This window comes from Lathyrus oleraceus, chromosome 7 (genome assembly GCF_024323335.1).
Source record: "Lathyrus oleraceus cultivar Zhongwan6 chromosome 7, CAAS_Psat_ZW6_1.0, whole genome shotgun sequence".
Classification (NCBI taxonomy): Eukaryota; Viridiplantae; Streptophyta; class Magnoliopsida; order Fabales; family Fabaceae; genus Lathyrus; species Lathyrus oleraceus.
The window spans coordinates 217,794,922-217,808,133 of NC_066585.1; the positions used below are offsets into that span (position 1 = coordinate 217,794,922).

The 13,212-nt window shown below is 33.0% G+C and overlaps 14 non-coding genes across 14 annotated transcripts; all 14 read left to right on the plus strand.

Moving 5' to 3' along the window:
- Positions 1-1,353: 1,353 nt before the first annotated feature.
- Positions 1,354-1,427, plus strand: TRNAV-CAC (transfer RNA valine (anticodon CAC)). Its single transcript has one exon. It is a non-coding gene; the product is annotated as a tRNA-Val (tRNA).
- A 939-nt stretch (positions 1,428-2,366) lies between these two features.
- Positions 2,367-2,440, plus strand: TRNAV-CAC (transfer RNA valine (anticodon CAC)). The gene has a single exon. It is a non-coding gene; the product is annotated as a tRNA-Val (tRNA).
- Positions 2,441-3,164: 724 nt separating this feature from the next.
- On the plus strand, positions 3,165-3,238 carry TRNAV-CAC (transfer RNA valine (anticodon CAC)). The gene has a single exon. It is a non-coding gene; the product is annotated as a tRNA-Val (tRNA).
- A 685-nt stretch (positions 3,239-3,923) lies between these two features.
- On the plus strand, positions 3,924-3,997 carry TRNAV-CAC (transfer RNA valine (anticodon CAC)). Its single transcript has one exon. It is a non-coding gene; the product is annotated as a tRNA-Val (tRNA).
- Positions 3,998-4,754: 757 nt separating this feature from the next.
- TRNAV-CAC (transfer RNA valine (anticodon CAC)) lies at positions 4,755-4,828 on the plus strand. Its single transcript has one exon. It is a non-coding gene; the product is annotated as a tRNA-Val (tRNA).
- Positions 4,829-5,513: 685 nt separating this feature from the next.
- On the plus strand, positions 5,514-5,587 carry TRNAV-CAC (transfer RNA valine (anticodon CAC)). Its single transcript has one exon. It is a non-coding gene; the product is annotated as a tRNA-Val (tRNA).
- Positions 5,588-6,339: 752 nt separating this feature from the next.
- On the plus strand, positions 6,340-6,413 carry TRNAV-CAC (transfer RNA valine (anticodon CAC)). The gene has a single exon. It is a non-coding gene; the product is annotated as a tRNA-Val (tRNA).
- A 1,340-nt stretch (positions 6,414-7,753) lies between these two features.
- On the plus strand, positions 7,754-7,827 carry TRNAV-CAC (transfer RNA valine (anticodon CAC)). Its single transcript has one exon. It is a non-coding gene; the product is annotated as a tRNA-Val (tRNA).
- Positions 7,828-8,523: 696 nt separating this feature from the next.
- Positions 8,524-8,597, plus strand: TRNAV-CAC (transfer RNA valine (anticodon CAC)). Its single transcript has one exon. It is a non-coding gene; the product is annotated as a tRNA-Val (tRNA).
- An 881-nt stretch (positions 8,598-9,478) lies between these two features.
- Positions 9,479-9,552, plus strand: TRNAV-CAC (transfer RNA valine (anticodon CAC)). Its single transcript has one exon. It is a non-coding gene; the product is annotated as a tRNA-Val (tRNA).
- Positions 9,553-10,465: 913 nt separating this feature from the next.
- Positions 10,466-10,539, plus strand: TRNAV-CAC (transfer RNA valine (anticodon CAC)). The gene has a single exon. It is a non-coding gene; the product is annotated as a tRNA-Val (tRNA).
- A 765-nt stretch (positions 10,540-11,304) lies between these two features.
- Positions 11,305-11,378, plus strand: TRNAV-CAC (transfer RNA valine (anticodon CAC)). Its single transcript has one exon. It is a non-coding gene; the product is annotated as a tRNA-Val (tRNA).
- A 738-nt stretch (positions 11,379-12,116) lies between these two features.
- On the plus strand, positions 12,117-12,190 carry TRNAV-CAC (transfer RNA valine (anticodon CAC)). Its single transcript has one exon. It is a non-coding gene; the product is annotated as a tRNA-Val (tRNA).
- Positions 12,191-13,134: 944 nt separating this feature from the next.
- Positions 13,135-13,208, plus strand: TRNAV-CAC (transfer RNA valine (anticodon CAC)). The gene has a single exon. It is a non-coding gene; the product is annotated as a tRNA-Val (tRNA).
- The last annotated feature ends 4 nt before the right edge of the window (positions 13,209-13,212 follow it).

Sequence of the window (13,212 nt, forward strand, 5' to 3'; positions counted from 1 at the left end):
CCTGAGGTACATGAGCGGTCTTCAAGAATTTTATCAACGCATTGGCATGAGATTCAGAAGATAACAACAAGGATAACATCGAAATTTTAGACGGAGTATGCCCTAGCTGTTCTACCACATCAAAATCACTCTTACGGATGATTTTCAGCATTTCTTCCATTTCCTGCTTGGCAACATCTTCGGTAGTAACTTCGACTGGTGTCTTTGACTGAGAAGGATTGATTACTGGTCCCTTTCCTCGAGTTTCAGGGGCAGGAGGTGAGATTTCTGGAGAGAAGATCCTTCCACTTCGAGTAATTTTACTAGTCCCAACAATGTCAACGTCATTAGGATTAGCAGAATTATCATCTTGCTTTATGTCGTGGATGTAAACATCACCTCCATAATTCCACGGAATGGCTTTTCTTGAGGAATACGGTACTGGGCCAGGTGCAGTAATAATTAGGGGAGCTACCTTGGGCTCAGCAGTAATCTTCACAGACACTCTAGTAGCGGTAATCTTCACTGGAACTTTGGACCTAGCAATCACAGATATTTCTTCAATAGGGTTTTCCACCTTAGGAATCTTTTCAAAGAGAATTGTACAATCATCCATCAGCCGTTGAATACCATTCCTCAACTTCAAGCAATCATTGGGTCGGAGTATACAGAGATCGCAATTTTCAGCACAACCTGGAAATAAACCAGCTTGCAATAAATTCTTCTTGATGATCAGGAGAGGAGATGCTAATGAGAGGCAGGAAAGATTGTTCAACTATAAAAGAGAATTTAATGGCTCACCATTATCTCTAACACCTTGCATGTCTTTGATGTGAGTAGTGAACGTCACAATATTTTTTTAACTTTTTCTTTGTTTCCTTATAAAACATCGACATTTAGCTTGAATGTGTCCAAAACATTTGCATTCATGACATTGGATCCCTTTGCCTCTGTAAGAACGGTTGAGGTTTTGAGTTGTATAATAATAAGTGTCTCGGTGGTGTAGTTGGTTATCACGCTAGTCTCACACACTAGAGGTCCCCAATTCGAACCTGGGCTCTGACATTTTTTTTTTACAAAATAAAAACATCTGCACTTGAACAATGATGGGCATTATTATGATAATGAGAGGCAAGAAAGATTGTTCAACTATAAAAAACGAAAAGAAATCGGCTCTACCCTAATAGTTGTGTTTCACATGATATAAAGACTATATATATATATATTATCATTGATGACATTGTAACTTTTTCTTTGTTTCCTTATAAAACATCGACATTTAGCTTGAATGTGTCCAAAACATTAGCATTTATGACATTGGATCCCTTTGCCTCTTTAAGAACGATTGAGGTTTTGACTTGTATAATAATAAGTGTCTGGGTGGTGTAGTTGGTTATCACGCTAGTCTCACACACTAGAGGTCCCCAGTTCGAACCTGGGCTCAGACATTTTTTTTTGAAAAAATAAAAACATATGGGCTCGAACAATGATGGGCATCATTATGATAATGAGAGGCAGAAAAGATTGTTCAACTATAAAAGAGAATTTAATGGCTCACCATTATCTCTAACACCTTGCATGTCTTTGATGTGAGTAGTGAACGTCACAATATTTTTTTAACTTTTTCTTTGTTTCCTTATAAAACATCGACATTTAGCTTGAATGTGTCCAAAACATTTGCATTCATGACATTGGATCCCTTTGCCTCTGTAAGAACGGTTGAGGTTTTGAGTTGTATAATAATAAGTGTCTCGATGGTGTAGTTGGTTATCACGCTAGTCTCACACACTAGAGGTCCCCAATTCAAACCTGGACTCTGACATTTTTTTTTGAAAAAATAAAAACATATGCACTCGAACAATGATGGGCATCATTATGATAATGAGAGGCAAGAAAGATTGTTCAACTATAAAAAACGAAAAGAAATCGGCTCTACCCTAAATGTTATGTTTCACATGATATAAAGACTTGTTACTTAACATTGTGAATTATGTTTTCTACATAAGAGTAACACACATATTCTTTTAATTTAATGGCTCACCAGTATCTCTAACACCTTGCATGTCTTTGATGTTAGTAATGAACGTCACAATATATATATATATATATATATATATATATATATATATATATATATATATATATAGAGAGAGAGAGAGAGAGAGAGAGAGAGAGAGAGAGAGATAGATAGATAGATAGATAGATAGATAGATAAATAGATATAGATATAGATATATATTATCATTGATGACATTGTAACTTTTTCGTTGTTTCCTTAAAAAACATCGACATTTAGCTTGAATGTGTCCAAAACATTTGCATTCATGACATTGGATCCCTTTGCCTCTGTAAGAACGGTTGAGGTTTTGACTTGTATAATAATAAGTGTTTGGGTGGTGCAGTTGGTTACCACGCTAGTCTCACACACTAGAGGTGCCCAGTTCGAGCCTGGGCTCAGACATTTTTTTTGGAAAAAATAAAAACATATGCTCTCGAACAATGATGGGCATCATTATGATAATTAGAGGCAATAAAGATTGTTCAACTATAAAATAGAATTTAGTGGCTCACCATTATCTCTAACACCTTGCATGTCTTTGATGTGAGTAGTGAACGTCACCATATTTTTTTAACTTTTTCTTTGTTTCATTATAAAATATTGACATTTAGCTTGAATGTGTCCAAAACATTTGCATTCATGACATTGGATCCCTTTGCCTCTGTATGAACGGTTGAAGTTTTGAGTTGTATAATAATAAGTGTCTCGGTGGTGTAGTTGGTTATCACGCTAGTCTCACACACTGGAGGTCCCCAAATCGAACCTGGGCTCTGACATTTTTTTTTTACAAAATAAAAACATCTGCACTTGAACAATGATGGGCATTATTATGATAATGAGAGGCAAGAAAGATTGTTCAACTATAAAAAACAAAAAGAAATCGGCTCTACCCTAATAGTTGTGTTTCACATGATATAAAGACTATATATATATATATATATATATATATATATATATAATATATATATATATATATATTATCATTGATGACATTGTAACTTTTTCTTTGTTTCCTTATAAAACATCGACATTTAGCCTGAATGTGTCCAAAACATTTGCATTTATGACATTGGATCCCTTTGCCTCTTTAAGAACGGTTGAGGTTTTGACTTGTATAATAATAAGTGTCTGGGTGGTGCAGTTGGTTATCACGCTAGTCTCACACACTAGAGGTCCCCAGTTCGAACCTGGGCTCAGACATTTTTTTTTGAAAAAATAAAAACATATGGGCTCGAACAATGATGGGCATCATTATGATAATGAGAGGCAGGAAAGATTGTTCAACTATAAAAGAGAATTTAATGGCTCACCATTATCTCTAACACCTTGCATGTCTTTGATGTGAGTAGTGAACGTCACAATATTTTTTTAACTTTTTCTTTGTTTCCTTATAAAACATCGACATTTAGCTTGAATGTGTCCAAAACATTTGCATTCATGACATTGGATCCCTTTGCCTCTGTAAGAACGGTTGAGGTTTTGAGTTGTATAATAATAAGTGTCTCGGTGGTGTAGTTGGTTATCACGCTAGTCTCACACACAAGAGGTCCCCAATTCGAACCTGGGCTCTGACATTTTTTTTTTACAAAATAAAAACATCTGCACTTGAACAATGATGGGCATTATTATGATAATGAGAGGCAAGAAAGATTGTTCAACTATAAAAAACGAAAAGAAATCGGCTCTACCCTAATAGTTGTGTTTCACATGATATAAAGACTATATATATATATATATTATCATTGATGACATTGTAACTTTTTCTTTGTTTCCTTATAAAACATCGACATTTAGCTTGAATGTGTCCAAAACATTTGCATTTATGACATTGGATCCCTTTGCCTCTTTAAGAACGATTGAGGTTTTGACTTGTATAATAATAAATGTCTGGGTGGTGTAGTTGGTTATCACGCTAGTCTCACACACTAGAGGTCCCCAGTTCGAACCTGGGCTCAGACATTTTTTTTTGAAAAAATAAAAACATATGGGCTCGAACAATGATGGGCATCATTATGATAATGAGAGGCAGAAAAGATTGTTCAACTATAAAAGAGAATTTAATGGCTCACCATTATCTCTAACACCTTGCATGTCTTTGATGTGAGTAGTGAACGTCACAATATTTTTTTAACTTTTTCTTTGTTTCCTTATAAAACATCGACATTTAGCTTGAATGTGTCCAAAACATTTGCATTCATGACATTGGATCCCTTTGCCTCTGTAAGAACGGTTGAGGTTATGAGTTGTATAATAATAAGTGTCTCGGTGGTGTAGTTGGTTATCACGCTAGTCTCACACACTAGAGGTCCCCAAATCGAACCTGGGCTCTGACATTTTTTTTTACAAAATAAAAACATCTGCACTTGAACAATGATGGGCATTATTATGATAATGAGAGGCAAGAAAGATTGTTCAACTATAAAAAACGAAAAGAAATCGGCTCTACCCTAATAGTTGTGTTTCACATGATATAAAGACTATATATATATATATATATATATATATATATATATATATATATATATATATATATATATATATATATATATATATATATATAATATATATTATCATTGATGACATTGTAACTTTTTCTTTGTTTCCTTATAAAACATCGACATTTAGCTTGAATGTGTCCAAAACATTTGCATTTATGACATTGGATCCCTTTGCCTCTTTAAGAACGGTTGAGGTTTTGACTTGTATAATAATAAGTGTCTGGGTGGTGCAGTTGGTTATCACGCTAGTCTCACACACTAGAGGTCCCCAGTTCGAACCTGGGCTCAGACATTTTTTTTTGAAAAAATAAAAACATATGGGCTCGAACAATGATGGGCATCATTATGATAATGAGAGGCAGGAAAGATTGTTCAACTATAAAAGAGAATTTAATGGCTCACCATTATCTCTAACACCTTGCATGTCTTTGATGTGAGTAGTGAACGTCACAATATTTTTTTAACTTTTTCTTTGTTTCCTTATAAAACATCGACATTTAGCTTGAATGTGTCCAAAACATTTGCATTCATGACATTGGATCCCTTTGCCTCTGTAAGAACGGTTGAGGTTTTGAGTTGTATAATAATAAGTGTCTCGGTGGTGTAGTTGGTTATCACGCTAGTCTCACACACAAGAGGTCCCCAATTCGAACCTGGGCTCTGACATTTTTTTTTTACAAAATAAAAACATCTGCACTTGAACAATGATGGGCATTATTATGATAATGAGAGGCAAGAAAGATTGTTCAACTATAAAAAACGAAAAGAAATCGGCTCTACCCTAATAGTTGTGTTTCACATGATATAAAGACTATATATATATATATATTATCATTGATGACATTGTAACTTTTTCTTTGTTTCCTTATAAAACATCGACATTTAGCTTGAATGTGTCCAAAACATTTGCATTTATGACATTGGATCCCTTTGCCTCTTTAAGAACGATTGAGGTTTTGACTTGTATAATAATAAATGTCTGGGTGGTGTAGTTGGTTATCACGCTAGTCTCACACACTAGAGGTCCCCAGTTCGAACCTGGGCTCAGACATTTTTTTTTGAAAAAAAAAACATATGGGCTCAAACAATGATGGGCATCATTATGATAATGAGAGGCAGAAAAGATTGTTCAACTATAAAAGAGAATTTAATGGCTCACCATTATCTCTAACACCTTGCATGTCTTTGATGTGAGTAGTGAACGTCACAATATTTTTTTAACTTTTTCTTTGTTTCCTTATAAAACATCGACATTTAGCTTGAATGTGTCCAAAACATTTGCATTCATGACATTGGATCCCTTTGCCTCTGTAAGAACGGTTGAGGTTATGAGTTGTATAATAATAAGTGTCTCGGTGGTGTAGTTGGTTATCACGCTAGTCTCACACACTAGAGGTCCCCAAATCGAACCTGGGCTCTGACATTTTTTTTACAAAATAAAAACATCTGCACTTGAACAATGATGGGCATTATTATGATAATGAGAGGCAAGAAAGATTGTTCAACTATAAAAAACGAAAGAAATCGGCTCTACCCTAATAGTTGTGTTTCACATGATATAAAGACTATATATTATATATATATATATATATATATATCTATATATATATATATAATATATATTATATATATATAATAATATTATATATATATATTATCATTGATGACATTGTAACTTTTTCTTTGTTTCCTTATAAAACATCGACATTTAGCTTGAATGTGTCCAAAACATTTGCATTTATGACATTGGATCCCTTTGCCTCTTTAAGAACGGTTGAGGTTTTGACTTGTATAATAATAAGTGTCTGGGTGGTGTAGTTGGTTATCACGCTAGTCTCACACACTAGAGGTCCCCAGTTCGAACCTGGGCTCAGACATTTTTTTTTGAAAAAATAAAAACATATGGGCTCGAACAATGATGGGCATCATTATGATAATGAGAGGCAGGAAAGATTGTTCAACTATAAAAGAGAATTTAATGGCTCACCATTATCTCTAACACCTTGCATGTCTTTGATGTGAGTAGTGAACGTCACAATATTTTTTTAACTTTTTCTTTGTTTCCTTATAAAACATCGACATTTAGCTTGAATGTGTCCAAAACATTTGCATTCATGACATTGGATCCCTTTGCCTCTGTAAGAACGGTTGAGGTTATGAGTTGTATAATAATAAGTGTCTCGGTGGTGTAGTTGGTTATCACGCTAGTCTCACACACTAGAGGTCCCCAATTCAAACCTGGACTCTGACATTTTTTTTTGAAAAAATAAAAACATATGCACTCGAACAATGATGGGCATCATTATGATAATGAGAGGCAAGAAAGATTGTTCAACTATAAAAAACGAAAAGAAATCGGCTCTACCCTAATAGTTGTGTTTCACATGATATAAAGACTATATATATAATATATATAATATATATATATTAATATATATATATATATATATATATATATAATATATATATATATATATATATATATATAATATATATATTATATATATATATATATATATATATATATATATATATATATATATATATATATATTATATATTATCATTGATGACATTGTAACTTTTTCTTTGTTTCCTTATAAAACATCGACATTTAGCTTGAATGTGTCCAAAACATTTGCATTCATGACATTGGATCCCTTTGCCTCTGTAAGAACGGTTGAGGTTATGAGTTGTATAATAATAAGTGTCTCGGTGGGTGTAGTTGGTTATCACGCTAGTCTCACACACTAGAGGTCCCCAATTCAAACCTGGACTCTGACATTTTTTTTTGAAAAAATAAAAACATATGCACTCGAACAATGATGGGCATCATTATGATAATGAGAGGCAAGAAAGATTGTTCAACTATAAAAACGAAAAGAAATCGGCTCTACCCTAATAGTTGTGTTTCACATGATATAAAGACTATATATATATATTATATATATATATATATATATATATATATATATTAATATATATATATATATATATATATAATATATATAATATTATATATATTATTATATATATTATATATAGATATATATAATATATATATATATATTATCATTGATGACATTGTAACTTTTTCTTTGTTTCCATATAAAACATCGACATTTAGCTTGAATGTGTCCAAAACATTTGCATTTATGACATTGGATCCCTTTGCCTCTTTAAGAACGGTTGAGGTTTTGACTTGTATAATAATAAGTGTCTGGGTGGTGTAGTTGGTTATCACGCTAGTCTCACACACTAGAGGTCCCCAGTTCGAACCTGGGCTCAGACATTTTTTTTTGAAAAAATAAAAACATATGGGCTCGAACAATGATGGGCATCATTATGATAATGAGAGGCAGGAAAGATTGTTCAACTATAAAAGAGAATTTAATGGCTCACCATTATCTCTAACACCTTGCATTTCTTTGATGTGAGTAGTGAACGTCACAATATTTTTTTAACTTTTTCTTTGTTTCCTTATAAAACATCGACATTTAGCTTGAATGTGTCCAAAACATTTGCATTCATGACATTGGATCCCTTTGCCTCTGTAAGAACGGTTGACGTTTTGAGTTGTATAATAATAAGTGTCTCGGTGGTGTAGTTGGTTATCACGCTAGTCTCACACACTAGAGGTCCCCAATTCGAACCTGGGCTCTGAAATTTTTTTTTACAAAATAAAAACATCTGCACTTGAACAATGATGGGCATTATTATGATAATGAGAGGCAAGAAAGATTGTTCAACTATACAAAACGAAAAGAAATCGGCTCTACCCTAATAGTTGTGTTTCACATGATATAAAGACTATATATATATATATATATATATATATATTATCATTGATGACATTGTAACTTTTTCTTTGTTTCCTTATAAAACATCGACATTTAGCTTGAATGTGTCCAAAACATTAGCATTTATGACATTGGATCCCTTTGCCTCTTTAAGAACGATTGAGGTTTTGACTTGTATAATAATAAGTGTCTGGGTGGTGTAGTTGGTTATCACGCTAGTCTCACACACTAGAGGTCCCCAGTTCGAACCTGGGCTCAGACATTTTTTTTTGAAAAAATAAAAACATATGGGCTCGAACAATGATGGGCATCATTATGATAATGAGAGGCAGAAAAGATTGTTCAACTATAAAAGAGAATTTAATGGCTCACCATTATCTCTAACACCTTGCATGTCTTTGATGTGAGTAGTGAAAGCCACAATATTTTTTTAAATTTTTCTTTGTTTCCTTATAAAATATCGACATTTAGCTTGAATGTGTCCAAAACATTTGCATTCATGACATTGGATCCCTTTGCCTCTGTAAGAACGGTTGAGGTTATGAGTTGTATAATAATAAGTGTCTCGGTGGTGTAGTTGGTTATCACGCTAGTCTCACACACTAGAGGTCCCCAATTCAAACCTGGACTCTGACATTTTTTTTTGAAAAAATAAAAACATATGCACTCGAACAATGATGGGCATCATTATGATAATGAGAGGCAAGAAAGATTGTTCAACTATAAAAAACGAAAAGAAATCGGCTCTACCCTAAATGTTATGTTTCACATGATATAAAGACTTGTCACTTAACATTGTGAATTATGTTTTCTACATAAGAGTAACACACATATTCTTTTAATTTAATGGTTCACCAGTATCTCTAACACCTTGCATGTCTTTGATGTTAGTAATGAACGTCACAATATATATATATATATATATATAGAGAGAGAGAGAGAGATAGATAGATTGATAGATAGATAGATAAATAGATATAGATATAGATATATATTATCATTGATGACATTGTAACTTTTTCGTTGTTTCCTTAAAAAACATCGACATTTAGCTTGAATGTGTCCAAAACATTTGCATTCATGACATTGGATCCCTTTGCCTCTGTAAGAACGGTTGAGGTTTTGACTTGTATAATAATAAGTGTTTGGGTGGTGCAGTTGGTTACCACGCTAGTCTCACACACTAGAGGTGCCCAGTTCGAACCTGGGCTCAGACATTTTTTTTTGAAAAAATAAAAACATATGGGCTCGAACAATGATGGGCATCATTATGATAATGAGAGGCAGAAAAGATTGTTCAACTATAAAAGAGAATTTAATGGCTCACCATTATCTCTAACACCTTGCATGTCTTTGATGTGAGTAGTGAACGTCACAATATTTTTTTAACTTTTTCTTTGTTTCCTTATAAAACATCGACATTTAGCTTGAATGTGTCCAAAACATTTGCATTCATGAAATTGGATCCCTTTGCCTCTGTAAGAACGGTTGAGGTTTTGAGTTGTATAATAATAAGTGTCTCGATGGTGTAGTTGGTTATCACGCTAGTCTCACACACTAGAGGTCCCCAATTCAAACCTGGACTCTGACATTTTTTTTTGAAAAAATAAAAACATATGCACTCGAACAATGATGGGCATCATTATGATAATGAGAGGCAAGAAAGATTGTTCAACTATAAAAAACGAAAAGAAATCGGCTCTACCCTAAATGTTATGTTTCACATGATATAAAGACTTGTTACTTAACATTGTGAATTATGTTTTCTACATAAGAGTAACACACATATTCTTTTAATTTAATGGCTCACCAGTATCTCTAACACCTTGCATGTCTTTGATGTTAGTAATGAACGTCACAATATATATATATATATATATATTATAATATATATATAGAGAAGAGAGAGAGGAGAGAGGAGAGAGAGAGAGAGAATAGATAGATAGATAGATAGATAAATAGATATAGATATAGATATATATTATCATTGATGACATTGTAACTTTTTCGTTGTTTCCTTAAAAAACATCGACATTTAGCTTGAATGTGTCCAAAACATTTGCATTCATGACATTGGATCCCTTTGCCTCTGTAAGAACGGTTGAGGTTTTGACTTGTATAATAATAAGTGGTTGGGTGGTGCAGTTGGTTACCACGCTAGTCTCACACACTAGAGGTGCCCAGTTCGAGCCTGGGCTCAGACATTTTTTTTGGAAAAAATAAAAACATATGCTCTCGAACAATGATGGGCATCATTATGATAATGAGAGGCAAGAAAGATTGTTCAACTATAAAATAGAATTTAGTGGCTCACCATTATCTCTAACACCTTGCATGTCTTTGATGTGAGTAGTGAACGTCACCATATTTTTTTAACTTTTTCTTTGTTTCATTATAAAATATTGACATTTAGCTTGAATGTGTCCAAAACATTTGCATTCATGACATTGGATCCCTTTGCCTCTGTATGAACGGTTGAAGTTTTGAGTTGTATAATAATAAGTGTCTCGGTGGTGTAGTTGGTTATCACGCTAGTCTCACACACTAGAGGTCCCCAAATCGAACCTGGGCTCTGACATTTTTTTTTACAAAATAATAACATCTGCACTTGAACAATGATGGGCATTATTATGATAATGAGAGGCAAGAAAGATTGTTCAACTATAAAAAAACGAAAAGAAATCGTTTCTACCCTAATAGTTGTGTTTCACATGATATAAAGACTATATATATATATATATATATATATATATATATATATATATATATATATATATATATATATATATATAATATTATATATATATATATATATATATATTATCATTGATGACATTGTAACTTTTTCTTTGTTTCCTTATAAAACATCGACATTTAGCTTGAATGTGTCCAAAACATTTGCATTTATGACATTGGATCCCTTTGCCTCTTTAAGAACGGTTGAGGTTTTGACTTGTGTAATAATAAGTGTCTGGGTGGTGTAGTTGGTTATCACGCTAGTCTCACACACTAGAGGTCCCCAGTTCGAACCTGGGCTCAGACATTTTTTTTGAAAAAAATAAAAAATATGGGCTCGAACAATGATGGGCATCATTATGATAACGAGAGGCAGGAAAGATTGTTCAACTATAAAAGAGAATTTAATGGCTCACCATTATCTCTAACACCTTGCATGTCTTTGATGTGAGTAGTGAACGTCACAATATTTTTTAACTTTTTCTTTGTTTCCTTATAAAACATCGACATTTAGCTTGAATGTGTCCAAAACATTTGCATTCATGACATTGGATCCCTTTGCCTCTGTAAGAACGGTGAGGTTTTGAGGTGTATAATAATAAGTGTCTCGGTGGTGTAGTTGGTTATCACGCTAGTCTCACACACTAGAGGTCCCCATTCGAACCTGGGCTCTGACATTTTTTTTTTACAAAATAAAACATCTGCACTTGAACAATGATGGGCATTATTATGATAATGAGAGGCAAGAAAGATTGTTCAACTATAAAAAACGAAAAGAAATCGGCTCTACCCTAATAGTTGTGTTTCACATGATATAAAGACTATATATATATATATATATATATATATATATATATATATATATATATATATATATATATATATATATATATATATTATCACTGATGACATTGTAACTTTTTCTTTGTTTCCTTATAAAACATCGACATTTAGCTTGAATGTGTCCAAAACATTTGCATTTATGACATTGGATCCCTTTGCCTCTTTAAGAACGATTGAGGTTTTGACTTGTATAATAATAAGTGTCTGGGTGGTGTAGTTGGTTATCACGCTAGTCTCACACACTAGAGGTCCCCAGTTCGAACCTGGGCTCAGACATTTTTTTTTGAAAAAATAAAAACATATGGGCTCGAACAATGATGGGCATCATTATGATAATGAGAGGCAGAAAAGATTGTTCAACTATAAAAGAGAATTTAATGGCTCACCATTATCTCTAACACCTTGCATGTCTTTGATGTGAGTAGTGAACGTCACACAATTTTTTTAACTTTTCTTTGTTTCCTTATAAAACATCGACATTTAGCTTGAATGTGTCCAAAACATTTGCATTCATGACATTGGATCCCTTTGCCTCTGTAAGAACGGTTGAGGTTATGAGTTGTATAATAATAAGTGTCTCGGTGGTGTAGTTGGTTATCACGCTAGTCTCACACACTAGAGGTCCCCAATTCAAACCTGGACTCTGACATTTTTTTTAGAAAAAATAAAAACATATGCACTCGAACAATGATGGGCATCATTATGATAATGAGAGGCAAGAAAGATTGTTCAACTATAAAAAACGAAAAGAAATCGGCTCTACCCTAAATGTTATGTTTCACATGATATAAAGACTTGTTACTTAACATTGTGAATTATGTTTTCTACATAAGAGTAACACACATATTCTTTTAATTTAATGGCTCACCAGTATCTCTAACACCTTGCATGTCTTTGATGTTAGTAATGAACGTCACAATATATATATTTATATATATATATATATATAATATATATATATATATATATATATTATATATATATATATATATATATATATATAGAGAGAGAGAGAGAGAGAGAGATAGATTGATAGATAGATAGATAAATAGATATAGATATAGATATATATTATCATTGATGACATTGTAACTTTTTCGTTGTTTCCTTAAAAAACATCGACATTTAGCTTGAATGTGTCCAAAACATTTGCATTCATGACATTGGATCCCTTTGCCTCTGTAAGAACGGTTGAGGTTTTGATTTGTATAATAATAAGTGTTTGGGTGGTGCAGTTGGTTACCACGCTAGTCTCACACACTAGAGGTGCCCAGTTCGAGCCTGGGCTCAGACATTTT